Source organism: Chrysemys picta, unplaced genomic scaffold (assembly GCF_011386835.1).
Source record: "Chrysemys picta bellii isolate R12L10 unplaced genomic scaffold, ASM1138683v2 scaf19, whole genome shotgun sequence".
NCBI lineage: Eukaryota > Metazoa > Chordata > Testudines > Emydidae > Chrysemys > Chrysemys picta.
This window is the reverse complement of record NW_027052726.1, coordinates 368570-383865: the sequence shown is the minus strand read 5'-3', so window position 1 is coordinate 383865 and position 15296 is coordinate 368570. Positions and strand designations below refer to the sequence as shown.

At 61.2% G+C, this 15296-nt stretch overlaps 1 pseudogene; it reads left to right on the top strand.

Moving 5' to 3' along the window:
* The first annotated feature begins 736 nt into the window (after positions 1-736).
* LOC135977720 (kinesin-like protein KIF21B) overlaps positions 737-15296 on the top strand; it is a 33751-nt pseudogene continuing 19191 nt past the window's right edge.

Sequence of the window (15296 nt, the reverse complement as noted above, 5' to 3'; positions counted from 1 at the left end):
CCCTGGGTAAATTGCTCCTATGATTAATTACCTTCACTGTAAACAATTTACACCTTCTTTCCAGTCTGAATTTGTCTAGTTTCAACTTCCAGCCATGGGACTATATTATGCCTTTCTCTGCTAGACTGAAGCACCCGTTATTAAATATTTAAAATAAAATCAATAGAATAATTAAATGATTATGTCATTTTACGACACCAGTAGTAGTAGTGTATGCCACAGACATGTCATTAAATAATAGAAAAATAAAAATATTAAACAAACAAACAAAAAAGAAATAAAATAAAACAAAATTTCAAAGTGTTCCAGAACCAACATTTTTCAAAACTTCCATTTCATGGGATATTTTGAAAATATTTTTTTTGTTCCAATCGGGACCAAAACCAAATGACGATGTGTCGAAATTTCCCCCGAAACAGAAATGCCGAGTTTTGACCAGCTCTGCTCCTGAGTCCCACCCTAGACGGACCAGTCAGAGAAGGCCCTGCGGGCCGTGCTCTACTGTGGCCGGTTGGGCGCCCAGGGAAGCATTTGTTTAGTGGCTGTCAGCCCAGTTCCTAGGCCACAGGTGTCTGCGTGAGAAAAGCACCATCACAATTGGCAGCTGGGCCTAGAATGGGCTGTGGAGAATGAACTCCCTGGAGAGACTCCTGTGGGGTGGGGCTGAGGCTCGCTGGCTCAGTGGTACATGATAAGCTTCCTTTACTGTGCCTATTCTGTGGATCTAGAGAGGACTTAAGTGTCCAGGGCTCCAATCTGGCTTCTTTCATAAGCAGCAGTCACTAAAAAGAGAGAGGATCAGAGGTGATCTGCCCCGTTCCCATTAACTCCCCTCTTCTTCCCTTCAGATGACCGCATACGGTGCATTCCTTCACAAGGGGTCCTTCTGCCGGAACTACTTCAACCTCCTGGATCTGCTGGTGGTTGCTGTCTCCCTCATCTCCATGGGAATTGAGTAAGCACCCGTTGTAGCAACTGGTCTGCCTGTTCAGCAGAGGATAGGGCCATCTGCTGTGCTGTCATCTATGTTGGCAATAGAGACGTAGGATGGGTTAGGCCATTGGTCTGTCTAGCCTAGTATCTCACCTCCAGCAATGACCAGTAACTGATGCTGCAGATGGTAGGGATGCACCTGGGCAGATGCAGGGCTGTAGATGGAGGGTGAGGAATAATTCCCTCCTGATCCCTGTGACAATCAGCCTGTGCCCAGAAGCATGTGAGTTGGTTGATTCCCCTTGCATTAGCATTCATACACTATTCAGTGCCACAAAGTCATCCAGCCACACTGTTGGGAGTAAGGAAATAAACAACCCCTGAGAATGGGGAGGAGAGGCTGTGACGTGAATTGGATACGCAAGGATTTTGTGGGCAGGCACTCACTTCAATCTGGAATTGCCTTCCTCCTCCCCCAAGTTCCTTCAGGACTCTTGGGTTCTGTTCCTCATGGTGGGTGGGAATGTGGCCTAGGGGCTAGGGCTCAGGATAGGGATGTCAGCGATCCTGGGGGCTAGGCCCAACTCTGCTACTGATGTACTGTGCAGCCGCCTGCCCCTTCCCCCACGGTGGGAAGCGCCTGGAAGTGCTGCCCTTGGGGAGCTCTGTCAAACTGGATTGCAATCCCCTCCTAGAACACATGACAGCCTGGCCCCGTCAGAGCATACTCCCGGCCTGTCCTCCTGCCCCTGCCGCTCCGCACCCCCCGGCCTGCCCCCTGCAGCACACCGCCAGCCTGCCCCCCAGCGCGCCCCCTCCCGCTCCGCATCCCCCAGTCTGCCCCCTGCAGCACACCGCCAGCCTGCCCCCCAGCGCACCCCCTCCCGCTCTGCACCCCCCAGCCTGCCCCCTGCAGCACACCGCCAGCCTGCCCCCCCAGCACGCCCCTTCCCGCTCCGCACCTCCCAGCCTGCCCCCTGCAGCACACCGCCAGCCTGCCCCCCAGCGCCCCCCCTCCCGCTCTGCACCCCCCCAGCCTGCCCCCTGCAGCACACCGCCAGCCTGCCCCGCAGCGCGCCCCCTCCCGCTCCGCACCCCCCAGCCTGCCCCCTGCAGCACACCGCCAGCCGGTCTCCCCAGCACGTCCCTTCCCGCTCTGTACCTCCCGGCCTGCCCCCCAAGCATTTCCCCCAGACTGCCCCCTCCTGCCCCTGCTGCTCTGCACCCCCCGGCCTGCCCTCCAAGCATGTCCCCCAGCCTGCCCCCTCCAGCATGCCCCCTCCTCGCCTGCCTGTCCCCCCAGTCTGCCCCCTCCTGTCCCTGGCAGGTACAGCTCCCCTGCCCATGTTGGAGGGGCACAGGTGTTGGCTCTCCCCCGATGCATCGCTGCAGGCCGGTTTGGCTCCTGACAGCGTATGAGGAGCTGATTTGTCTGGCCAGACCCCAAGCTGGCTGAGTCACCCCGTCTCCCCCCGCCCTCCCCAGGTCCAGCGCCATCTCCGTGGTGAAAATCCTGAGGGTGCCGAGAGTCCTGCGGCCGCTGCGGGCCATTAACAGAGCGAAGGGGCTGAAGGTGAGAGCAAGGCGGGGACAAGGGCCCTCCATAGGGGGTGGACACGGCCCCCCTCAGATCTGCCCCAGGAATCCAGGACCTGCCAGATCATGGGCCATCTGAGCAGGATCCCAGGACTGCACGTCCCAGGGCTCAGGCCACCTGATTTCACTCTTACCCGGGTGTTTTGTTAGGTGTCTGTGGGCAGCTGGGAGGCAACCCATTGGTTTTGTATTAGGTCCCCTGGCTGCATCTGGAACAGCCGCTTCCCCTGCACACCAGTGTGGTGCTGGGTCCCCCGTCCGTGTCTGGGATGGCCGCTTCCCCTGGTGTGGTGCTGGGTCCCCCATCCGTGTCTGGGACGGCCGTGTCCCCTGCACACCGGTGTGGTGCTGTGTCCCCCGTCTGTGTCTGGGATGGCCCCTTCCCCTACACAGGGGCACGGCCGATACCCACAGCAGGTCGTGGTGCTGCAGGCCTGGCCCATCTCTGCATTGGCCTCTCTCTCTCTCTCTAGCATGTAGTCCAGTGCGTGTTCGTGGCCATCAAGACCATCGGCAACATTGTGATTGTCACCACCCTGCTGCAGTTCATGTTGGCCTGCATCGGGGTGCAGCTCTTCAAGGTGAGAGCCCCTCCCGGCCAGAACCCAGCGCTGGTATCCCCCAACCCTCCCTGTCCTGGGGAGAGCTGGGGTGGAGCTGAGCTCAGGGAAGCTCCAGGAAGTGGCTCCTCTTCGTTTCTTTTAAGTGAGGGGATTCTCCCATGTCAGAAATTCAGGGGGAGGCCGAGGACCATCCCCGGCCATCCCCTTGGGGGTACCAGCACGCTGCAGGCAGAACAGGGCAGTGTATGCATAATCTGTGCCCACGCAAGGCAGCCCCATGGCCCAGTGGGAGTCAGCCAATTTGGGGGTCTCTTGCCAGCTTTGGTGCTGACCAGCCAGGTAGCCTTGGGCCAGTCCCTTCCCCACCTGTGACTCGGTTTCCCCTGCCCGCTCCAGCTCCCCACCATGTTGCAGGATCACAGGTGTTTCCTCCTGACCACCCGTGGCACTGCAGGCAGGTCTGCGCTTGCGCTGTTGTGCGAATGGATGAGGTTGACGTGACTCTTTGGCTAGAAGTGCTACGGGTTGCTGCAGCAGTGGTCTGGCCTTTGGGCCTTGCAGGGCTCCTAGGGGTTGTCAGTGCTGCTGACTGCGCAGGGAGAGTTGAGGGCTGGCACATCTGGCTGGGCTCTAAGCACCTCTAAGGAAAGGCCCAGCTGGGGTAGGGCCCAGACGCTCACGGCTGGCACTAACCAGCCCCTTTCAGGCTGGAATGGGCCGTGGAGACGCTGCCCCCTGGGTCGGGGCCAAGCCGTGGGGTCATGTCAGGATGTACTGCAGTTGCCAGCAGCTGCCCTTGTCCTTGCTCCCCAGGTCTATCAGTCAGGCCCCCTGCGGTTCACAGTACAATCCCTGATTCTTCTGCTCTCTGCTTAAACCTAGGGGAAGTTTAGCAGCTGTACGGATCATGCCAAGATGACAGAAGAGGAATGCAGGTAGGCGCCCCCTGTCATCACTGCATGTACCTCGCAGCCAGAGCGCAGGGACCGGGGGGGTGTCATTGCCTGAGGGGGGACTGGTGGGGAAGGCGAGGAACCAGTCCTGGTTTGTTGTCTCTTGTGCTCACAGCCTGTTCCCGGGACCCTGCTGAGCAGAGGAGCCCAGGCGTGGGTCTCTATGCAGAGCAAAGCCTGCAGCACAGGGCAGTTTGCTCTAGGGGGCAGGGAGCCGAGGGGAGTGTTGAATGGCCAGGACCAAGGAGGAGTTGGACTCGTAAGCCAGAGGAAGGCCAGGCCAATGGTTAAGGCACTAGCAGGGTTGCCAGGTGTCCGGGTTTTGACCGGAACACCTGGTCGAAAAGGGACCCTGGTGGCTCTGGTCAGCACCACTGACCAGGCCATTAAAAGTCCGGTCAGCGGCACAGCAGGGATAAGTCAGCCGCGGCTTCTGGAAGCAGGAGCATGTCCCCCCTTTGGCTCCTATGTGTAGGGGCAGCCAGGGGGCTCCGTACGCTGTTCCCGCCCCAAGTGCCAGCTCTGCAGCTCCCATTGGCCAGAAACTACAGCCAATGGGAGCTGCAGGGGGGGTGCCTGCGGACAGGGCAGCACGCAGAGCCACCTGGCCGCACCTCCACGTAGGAGCCAGAGGGAGGACAAGCCACTGCTTCCGGGAGCTGCTTGAGGTAACCGCCGCCCAGAACCTGGACCCCTGACCCCCTCCCACGCCCCAACCCCCTGCCCCAGCCCTGATCGCCCTCACGCCTTTGGCTCGGAGCACCCTCCTGCACCCCAAACCCCTCATCCCCAGCCCCACCCCAGAGTCTGCACCTCCACCCCCAAACCCCCTGCCCCAGCCCGGAGCCCCCTCGCGCACCCTGAACCCCTCATTTCTGGCCCCACTCCAGAACACACACCCCAGCCCAGAGCCCATACCCCCTCCCAGCCCCCTGCCTCAGCCCGGAACCCCCTCCCATACTCCGAACCCTTCAGCTCCATCCCCCAGCCCGGAGCCCCTCCTACACCTCAAACCCCTCATTTTTGGCCCCACCCCAGAACCCGCATCCCCAGCCGGAGCCCTCACCCCCTCACGCACCCCAACCCCCTGCCCCAGCCTGGTGGAAATAAGGGAGTGAGTGAGAGTGGGGAGAGCGAGTGACAGAGGGAGTGAGCAGGGAGCGGGGCCTGGGAGGCAGGGCAGGGCTGTTCAGTTTTGTGTGAGTAGAAAGTTGGCAACCCTAAGCCTGGGACTGTCTTGTGTTTTATGGAACGACCTGGGAAAGCTCTTTCAGGCCTTCTTCACTCATCATCAAAAGCAGGAGCAGAAGATGGCAGCCCCCAGGCATGGGTGGTGGGTATAAGAGGCCAGAGGGGGCTAAGCCTCCCCAAACAGACGGCCTGCCGCCTTTGGAGCGCACCGCTGCCAAAAGGGTGGGCACCCTGGCTGTGGTCCTGCCCGCACTCCACTTGAGTTCCCGCTCCCACTCGTCCTCTTCCTGTCCCCAGTCTGCTTGCAGGGGAGCCTTGAAGGAGGGGGTGAAGAGACACACGCATGCACGAGGGGTGAGTGGCCGGAAGCCGGCGGGCAGGCAGGGGAACCCCAGGGGAGGGGCTGAAGAGGCGCAGGCGGGGATGAGTGGGGCAGGAGCTGGAGCAGGGGCGGGGCCATAGTCTGGGCACACGCAGCCTCCCCAAATGGAGGAGTCACGTGCCTCCCATATCCCAGGGTGTTATGTCACCTTTGCAGGTCCCCTTTCAGACACGCTAGTGGGTGAAGTACGTGTCTGGGTGTATAGGGGGCTGCCCTGGGGCATGAGTCTCCCTGGCTGTGGAAGGGCAGAGCTCATCCCGGACGGCAGGATTTGCCAGGCATGTGGTGGGATTTGCCGAGCTGCTCCAGCCTGTAGATCCAGGCTGCCACCTGTACTCTGGGGAGAGGCACCAAGGGTGGATCTTGGTGAGGCTGCTGTACAAGGCCATTGACACCCACACCGAGGACATGGGCCCCATCTACAACTACCGGGTGGAGATCGCCATCTTCTTCATCATCTACATCATCCTCATCGCCTTCTTCATGATGAACCTCTTCGTCGGCTTTGTCATCGCCACCTTCCAGGAGCAGGGCGAGAGCGAATACAAGAACTGCGAGCTGGACAAGAACCAGGTACTCCCCGTGGAATCCCCCCCATGGAACCTCCCCCACCCTGCAGAGACCTCCCTCCGACCCCCCAGTCTCCTCCCACCCCAGCCCCCATGACCTGGGTAACTCCCGGTTCCAGGGATGCCCAGGCTCTGGGTGCGAGGAGCCAGTTGTACCAGAGCTAGGTGCCAGGGTCTGGACGCGGCTAAGCGTGCGGAATGAGTGCCAGCTGGACGAGAGCCGGGGTGCCCTAGCTGGGTGTGAACTAGGCAAGACCAAGGTGCAGGGGACCCCAGGCAGGAGAGGCCGGGAGCCCAGGCACGAGGGTGTGTCCAAGCTGCAGAGTTGAAAGATGAGACCCCTGTTCTTCTGTGCCTCTCTCTGTCTGCTCTCTGACACCTTCACCGACACATCCAGGCTTGGCCAGCACACTGGGAGCCCAGGATGGTTCCCATAAGCCAGGCTGCACAGACCACTAACTTAGGGTTACCATATTTCCACAATCAAAAAAGAGGACACTGGGGGGGGGGGGAAGTCCCGCTCTAGCCCCGCCCTGCCCCCATCCACTCCAACCCACTTCCCACCCCCTGACTACTCCCCTCAGTACCCCCAACCCCCCCCCCCGCTCCTTGTCCCCTGCCTGCCTCCTCCTGAGAACTCCCCACCCTAACTGCCCCCATAGGACCCTACCTGTCTCCCGACTGCCCCAACCCTTATCCACATCCCCACCCCATATTCACACCCCTGCCCCCAGACAGACCCCCGGGACTCTCATGCCCTATCCAACTGCTCCCCGCCCCCTGACAGGACCCCCAGAACTCCCGACCCATCCAACCCCCTCTGCTCCCTGCCTGCCTCGACCCCTCTCCACACCCCTGCCCCCCTGACAGCCCCCCCAGAACCCCTGACCCATCCAACCCCCGCCCCGCTCCCTGTCCCCTGACTGCCCCCCTTCTCCAACTCCCCGGCCCCCTTACCGTGCCGCTCGGCTTAGAGCAGATGTCTGGCTCCGCCCCGCCCAAGCGGCGTGCTGAGACTGTGGAGGGGGGGGGGGGGAGCGGGGGAGGGGCTCTGGCCACCGCTCTGGGCTCCACCGCAGAGATGGCTGTGTTTCAGTGGTGCTGTAGTTTGTGGGTAGGATGCAAGGGACTATGGCGAGGTAGGCTGTTAAAGGGCTGTATGTCATGTCTGAACAGGGAGAAGGCTTCAGGGTATGTTTCGGAGCTGGGAAGGCACCTCCTGCTTTATATCCCTGTCCTGTGCGGCATATCAGACATCCTGCTTCATGCTGAGCTTGGCTGGACTGGTTTCCCATGAGCACCAGCCCTTAGGCAGCCAGAGGTTGCTATTGAGCTGAGTCATGTATCTCCCCAGCCCGAGAGGAAGGATGGCCCAGTGGTCATGGCACTGGCCTGGGACTTGGGAGCCCTGTGGTCAAGTCCTTGCTCTGCCACAGACTCGCCGTGTGACTTTGGGCAACTCCCTTAGCGTCAGGGCCTCAATCCCCAGCTGCCCAGCCGGGGTCAGAGCACTGCCCTGCCCCCTGGGGGTGCATGAGGGTAAATGCATTAAACTGGGAGGTGCTCAGCTCCTGCCATCATGGGGCTCAGATCAGTACCTTACCTGAGTAAAAGGCACCAACAGCATGTCAGCTGCTCCCTGTTTCTGCTGTCCCCCGAGCACGGCCTTCCCACGGGCACGCTTGCCATTTTTTGAGTCTCCGCCTTTTCCCTGCTCCTCTTGCTGTGACCCATCTTTAAGGTGACCATATTTCCCAAAGGGAAAACAGAACACCCCGTGGGGCTGGCCTGAGCCCCTCCTCCTCCTCCTCCCCCCCCCCACGGGGCTGCCTCGAACCACTCGCCTGAGTCCCTCCCCCCATGTGGGGCTGGCCTGAGCCGCTCACATGAGCCCCCGTCCCTGTGCAGAGGGTAGGCAGGGCTGGGGCGAGCAGCAAAGCACATACGGGATAGGCTGACTATTTCCCAAAGGCTGGGGCCAGCGTCGCTGCTCACCCGAGCCCTGCCTGCCCCCCGCTGGATCCCGGCCTCCCCCCCACGTTCCTCTGCACCCCACTTTCTTGACAAAACTGGGTGTTTGTCCCGTTTGCCCTTGGAGACAAATGCCCACTTTTGCCAAAAAAAAGTCGGGACGCCTGGGACATGGCTTAAAAAACGGACTTGTCCCAGCCGAAACGGGACGTAGGGTTACCCTACCCATCTTCCTCAGTATGGCGCCATTGAGCACGTGGCCGGCTGGGTTTGGCCAGGGCTGACCGACGCTGTGGCTTTGCCCTCTCTGCATCTCCCTTTCTCCTCTCCCCGCAGGGCAAGCGTGTGATCGGGGAGGACGGCGCCGAGGGCTACAGTGACTTGTTCCAGGAGAACGCCATGCTCCAGAAGGAGAACGCCACCTTGCGCATGAGGGTGAAGGCCATGCAGGAGGCCATTGATGCCATCAACAGCGAGGTCACCCACCTGATGAGCCAGGAGGCCAATTTGATACTGGCCAAGGCAGGTGAGCATGGGCACCTCCGGAGAACGTGTATGCGAGGTGGGGCATGCGGATCGGTCCCACGAAAATTACAGCCACCCCAGAGCTTAGGTCAAAGGGCAGCTGAGTGGCAGCCCAGCTGCTAGGTGTTTCTGAGCTAGTCCGTGATCCTAATTCTGTCCCTCCAGGTGACGGCAACGAGGCCATCGGCGCCCTGATCCAGAACTACATCCGGGAGATCGAGGAGCTCAGGTGGGCGTGGGTCACGTTCTCTCCTTCCGCCCGTCTGGGGGGGCCACGTATCGCGTGCAGCTTGAGAGGACCTGCAAAGAGGCAGTGCGGGCTAGCGGGGGGGCTGCTGACCTGGGGCTCTGGAGGCCCAGATTCCCTCTGGCTCTGCCGCTCCCGGCTGGGTGACTGGTGCCGCGGACACTGGGTTCAAATGGTAGGCTGGCATCGCAGCTCTGCCAATGACCTCGGGCAAGTCACTTCCCCTCTCTCTTGCCTTTGGTCTGATGCGACCATTTAGATTGTCGGTGCTTTGGGGTAGCGCCCGTCTCACGGGTGTGTGCAGCACCTGGCACAACAGGGCCTCGATCCCGTCTCTCTCGGTGCTGCTGAAATATAAATAAAAGCCCCACATTCGAGATGGAAATGTCTCCATCCTGTAGGGCGTCCTGTCCGGCCCTTGTGCTCCCAAGCTTTCTCTGGAGCCTTGGCTGATCCAGACTTAAATGCCTCCCGGGGGTACATTGAAATGCAGTCTGATAGCTAGTGCTGCTCATAAATGTGGATTTCGTGCTGGAGAAACTGACAACCCTGGAGACAGGAATCCCCTCGCTCGTTCTGGGCCAGATTCTCAGCTGGTGTAAAATCAGCGTTGTCCCACTGGGGTCCCTGGAGCAATGCCGATTTACGCCCCTCCCGCTGAGGATCCAGACCCAGTCCGTAATGCTAGAAAACAGAGGTGCCCCACCGTGTCTAGCGCAGCCGCTGCTGAAGATTAACCCTTAGGCTGCCATGTCAGCGTATCACCGTGGCTGTTGAGAACTGGCTGTCGGCCATAGGGTTGCTTCTCTCCCGTTAGCGTTCAGACCTGGTGGGAAGCCCTGGGGCCTTTGTGACGTGGCCTGGGCTGCATTGCCATCTAAGTGAAGGCACTAAATCCATGAAGTGGCATCTGCTGTGACTCTTTGCTCCCACGAGAGGCATGCAGATGGTTAGTGGTGGCCATGCCAGCTTTCCTTCCCTGCGATGTCCTTCTGCAGCACCCCTCCCCGGGAGCAGAGCCCTGAGCCCCTTTGTCCGAGCTGAGCGAGGGCAGTTCAGGTTCCAGACACACACTCTCCCGGTCACCCCTCCGTAGAGGTTGGGGGGAGGGGGTGTCTTTTCCCCTGGGGTGTTTGGACATCTGCCCAGGGCAGCAGATCTCCGTAACCAAAAGCCCCTCCGATCCCCAGGACAAAGCTCTTGGAGAGCGAAGCCATGAACGAGTCGCTCCGCCGGAGTCTGTCGCGGGTCTCCTCCAGGCCCCTGTACTCCCTGGGCTCGTCTCCAGGCCCAGGCCTGGGGGCGCTCAGCAGCCCCGTGGTCTCCATGGAGGCAGAGGCCACCAAAGTCCTCCGGCGGGCCAAGCAGGACTTGGAGCGGCTGAAGAAGGAGACCAAGCAGCGGAGGAAGAGGTGATGGCCAACTCCTTGCTGGGAACAGAGGGGGGGGGTCTGTTCTGGGTGCTCCCACCCCTGGCTCTTCATTATTATGGCAGGACCATAGTTATTGGGATGCCCACTTCTCCCTTGGCTTCCAGCCCTGGCACCCTCCAGCCCCCATCAGCCCTGCTGGTCCAGACATTGTCCTGCCCCATCCCTGGGAAGCCAAAGCCATACAGCAGAGAATCAGGACTCCTGGGTTCTTTTCTCAGCTCTGCCTCTGACGTGCCACATGACCTTGGGTGAGTCCCTTCCCCTCCTTGTGCCTCAGTCTCCCCATCTGGTAACACTGCCTGGCCCATCTCTCTGGACGGCAGTGAAGCTGGGTTCCTGAAGGGCTCTGAGATGGAGGGTGTTGGGGATGTATGGTCTAAGGGGACCGTGTGCCAGGGCTGCCCTGTCACCGCAGTTCATCCCGTCTCTTCCTGGCAGCCCGGAGAAGGAGGCCTTTAAGAAGAGGCCAAAGCTGCAGCAGGAGAACGGGGAGGAGACGGACGAGAACGAGGCGGTGAGGGAGGCTTCCCCCGTGGAGTGGGGGGTGAGAGCCCGATTGCTAGCCAGAATGCCAGCGGCCTTCTCTGTGCCTCGCCGGCACTTGGGGCAGCTGTGTCCTGCCGCACCCTGGGAGGTGGGGCAAAGCCCAGCCTGTCTGTGGGAGTCGCAGAGGATCCGGGGGGCAGGGTCAGGGTCCATGACCACCCCCCCATAGGGCAGCCAGTCTGCTGCTGTTTGGCCCCGCCTAGGTGTGGAGAGTGGGGGCAGGGCATGGCCGAGGATGGCGGGTAAGACAGTCCCCTCTGCCCCCTGGCAGTGCCCTGTGCCATCTGACACCCTGGCAATAGGTGGGGCAGGGCAACTAGCCACAGGCCTTTCCATGCAGCTGGGCTTTGTCCCGTGAACCGTGTCCCCTCTGCCCCAGCCGTCCCGGAGGTTCTCATCAGGTCCTTCATTTTCAGCTGCCATCTCAGCGGGGAGGGTGGGGGGAGCTCCCCAGACATGGCCCACTCCCTTTGCACACAGGGATCAGGCCTGCCCCTGGCCCCGGGTCAAACGTCCTCTCTCCGGCACTGGTTTCCGAGGCAATCGCTTTAATTCACCCACATCTGGGGGTGGCGGATGGGGAGAGGCCTGAGCCCCTGCGACGATAGGAGAGGGGCCAAAGGCTCCTGATCTCTGCCCTAACCCTGCGCTTGTTTCCCAGGAGGAGGAGGAGCGGGAGGAGAGTGGCTGTGAGGATGAGGACGAGGATTCGGGCAGCGAGGAGAGCCTGGTGGACTCGGACTCCGATGCGGAGGAGAAGGGTAACTCTGAGGTCACGGCGCCCAGTTCTGTGCTTAGGCTGGGGCCGGGGATATCTGCAGTGACTCAGGGCTGTGCCCCTTTTGGGGAGGCGGTAGGCGGCTGCAGTGGGCCTGTAGGGTGAGCTGGGCAGGTCTTGGCTGGAGGTGCACGAGGTGCCAGTCAGGGTGCTAAGGTGGTCCGGCTCAGCTGGTGCTCAGTGGCACAGGCCTGGCTGCCAAGCTCTGTCCCTTCCTCCTCAGCCCCCCGCATTCGCCTTCGGGTACCCAGGCAAGGATAAGACCGCAGGAGCGAGATGCCATCCCCTCTGAGTCCTGCCTCATCTGCCTCCTTTCCTCTGCAATGCCAGAGTCCATAGGGGACCCGTGAGCCAGGCACTGCCCCTCCCCTCTCCAGGCCGGTGCAGGGCTGCCTGGCTCTCTCCTCCTGACCTCCCCGGGGCTGCCTGGCTGACTGACTCTCCCCCCACCTCTAGTGGTGAATTTCCAGGCTGATCTGGCCGACCTGACCTGCGAGATCGAGATCGAGCAGAAGCTGATTGAGGAGCTGGAGAACAGCCAGCGGCGCCTGCAGACCCTCAAGCACCAGTCCGAGGAGAAGCTAATCCTGCTGCAGAACAAGATCCGCGACACCCAGCTGGAGAGGGACCGGGTGCTGCAGAACCTCAGTACGGGCAGTGCCCCCTCCACCCCCCGGCTCATCCCACCGCACGGGTCCTCTGAGCCAGCGCTGGCAGGAGAAACCCTGGGGTTCTCCCGGCGCCCAATGAGACCCAAACTGGGCCCTGTCCCTGTGTAAGGGGACTGTTGCCCCCTTACTAACACTCAGTGGGGGTGTTTTGGTTGGCTGCTCCTAGCACTAAAAGGGGAGGGGTCGATGGCAAATCAGGAGCCTGAGACTGACAGTTCCCAGGGACAATGGGGAGAGGCCAATGCTCCAGATCAGCCTGATTGACAGGGCGGGCAGCTAATCAGGGAGTCAGGAGGCCGGGGGGGGGGGGTCCCGTCCTCCGGGTGAGCTGGAATTGCCTGGGTCAGACAGGGTGGGGCCGAGCTAAGGAGAGAGCAGGGGCCCGAGCTGAGCTGCTGGGAGCAGAGCTGCAGCCCCAAAGCCAGAGCACAGCCCAGAGAGAGCAGAGCTGCAGCAACCAGAGCCCGAGGGGCCAGAGAAGCAGCCCAGGGAGCTGGAGGCAGAGCAGCAGCAGCAGCAGCCGGGCTGAGGCCGAGTGGAGCTGGAGCCGTCCGGAGCTGGGTGCGGTGAGCAGCTGGGGAGAGTGAGGGGGACCCTGGGCAGTGGGCCCAGCACAGGGAGACGCCTCAGCCAAGAGGCCTTGCAGGCCAGACTTGGAGGGGGATCATAACCCCGACCGGGCGGGGGCGACGCTGGGAAGAAGGGTCCTGCCACCTAGAGCCTGAGAGCGTGTGGCCACCGCCAGAGCAAGTGTCCGACCCGCAGCGTCTCTGCAGCACAGCCAGGGCCTGAGAAGGAGCCTGGGACCTACAAGGAACAGACGGTGACCTGCCCTGACGTTCCAGAGACACTGTTTGTAATGTTCCCTGCCACAGAGCGGGGTGATGTGTTTTCCTTTAACCTTTCCCATTTTTCCTTATTCTTTTATAAAGTTAATTGTTAATTAAACAACTTGTATTTGCTTTAAATTGTATGAAATGATCAGTGGGTCAGGGAGGTGCCCAGTGCAGAGAGAGTACCCTGGAGTGGGGACACCCTAGCCCCTGTCCTGGGTGACCACAGCAGGGTTGGGGGTCGAGCCCCCCAGGAATCCTGGGCCCCGCCTTGTCGGGGTTTACGAGGACTCTGCCAGACAGGAGAGTGGAAGGGGAGCTCTCAAGGGCAGGGAGGCCTCTGGGTAAAGGAAGTGGGAGCGAGGACTCTGATCCTTTCGCTAGCCCACTTCACCGGGGTAGTGCAGAAGCCAGGAAAGTTCCCCCCAATAGCGGGACCATTCCCCCGCTAACACCTGCATTCCATGCCCCTCTTGCGGTCCCCAGAGATTCCCGCTGGCTGCTCCGTGTCTGGCTTCCCAGCTCCTGGGATCGATCCTTCTCCTCGGTTGTGTGCCACTTGTCCCGCCTCTTGATCAGGGCTGGGCCTGGTGACCCCGTGACCTCCCAGCTGTGCAGCCCGCTGGCTGTGGGGAGACAGTGGGTGTAGGGCCCAGGGAAAGTCCCTTCCCTCGGAGGAGCTCCAAGCTCTGACACGCGTCAGGGAGACAGGGCCAGGCAAAGAGGCAAAGCCACCTGGCATCTGTGGCCAAGCTCCCAGCTGCTCCTGACTTCCTCCCAGCGAGGAAACTGTGGCTCTCCAATGCTGGAGCAGCAGCGTAGCCTGCCCATGCAGAGAGCTCCAACTCCAGGGTTTTTCAGTCCTGGGCATCTTCCCCGAGTGGGGCAGCTGATGCTATAACTGAGACTTTAGTGATTGAGACACCTGCTCTCAGCTGAGTCCCACCAAACTCATCTCAGCAGCATCCCCCTCTGGGCTGAACAGCAATGGCTGCCTGGAGGAGAACAGTGTGCACCCAGTCCCTGGAGCGGTGCGGTCCCTGGCACACGCCTGGCACTGCTCTGCTGCCGGGGTTATTGGTCTAAAATAGGCCCATTGTTCTGGCTTGCAGGCAATGACTGGTCTGGGCTACTCGGCCATTGAACATCTCCTGAGCTGCTGGACCAGGCAGGCTTGTCCCTGGAGGCCAAGAGTTAATCTAAAGTGCCCCCCACTGAGGGTGCTTTCCCTGGGGGCCTGGTGGGTCCAGGGGGCAGCTGGGTGGGATGGAGCGTGATGGGCTCGGCCTAGCCTGGCACTCTGAGCGTCTCTGCGCCACCCCCTTCAGGCACCATGGAATGCTACACGGAGGAGAAGGCCAACAAGATCAAGGCGGACTACGAGAAGCGGCTGAAGGAGATGAATCGGGACCTGCAGAAGCTGCAGGCAGCCCAGAAGGAACGTGCTCGCCTGCTCAAGAACCAGTCGCGCTATGAGCGGGAGCTCAAGAAGCTGCAGGCTGAGGTGGCAGAGATGAAGAAGGCGAAGGTACCTGGCTGGGCAGAGGAGGAGGGGGCTGGAGGGGCATGGCCTGCTTGTGCTAGCTCTTCAAACTGGGGAGGGACGGTGGATGGGCACAGCCCCTTGTGCACACTCCTTATGCTGGGTGTGGCTGTCGGGGGGGGGCGGGGGCGCAGGTGGCACTGATGAAGCAGATGCGGGAGGAGCAGCAGCGGAGGCGGCTGGTGGAGACCAAGCGGAATCGGGAGATCGCCCAGCTGAAGAAGGAGCAGCGCAGGCAGGAGGTGAGAACCCAGCTCCTCGCCAGGCTCTGCAGATAGGGCAGCTCTGGCTGGGGCCTGTGCCCCTCACTCGGCTCTGAGCTCCCACACCAGCTGGCCAGGGTGCAGCGGGGAGTGCGGGTTCTCCAATGGGTCTGGGCCTTTCCTGGGGAGATGCCCCAAGCCAGGCTCCTTGGAACCAGATGGGAGGGTGCTGGAGAGCCTTCGCTGATGCATGATGTGTCAGATCCCCTCCCCTGTGCACAGGTGAGCAGTTACCTGGGTGAGCCAGCCTGCACCCAGAGTCCCTGACGCAGGGTGGGGCAGGGGCAGGGGAGCCCCTG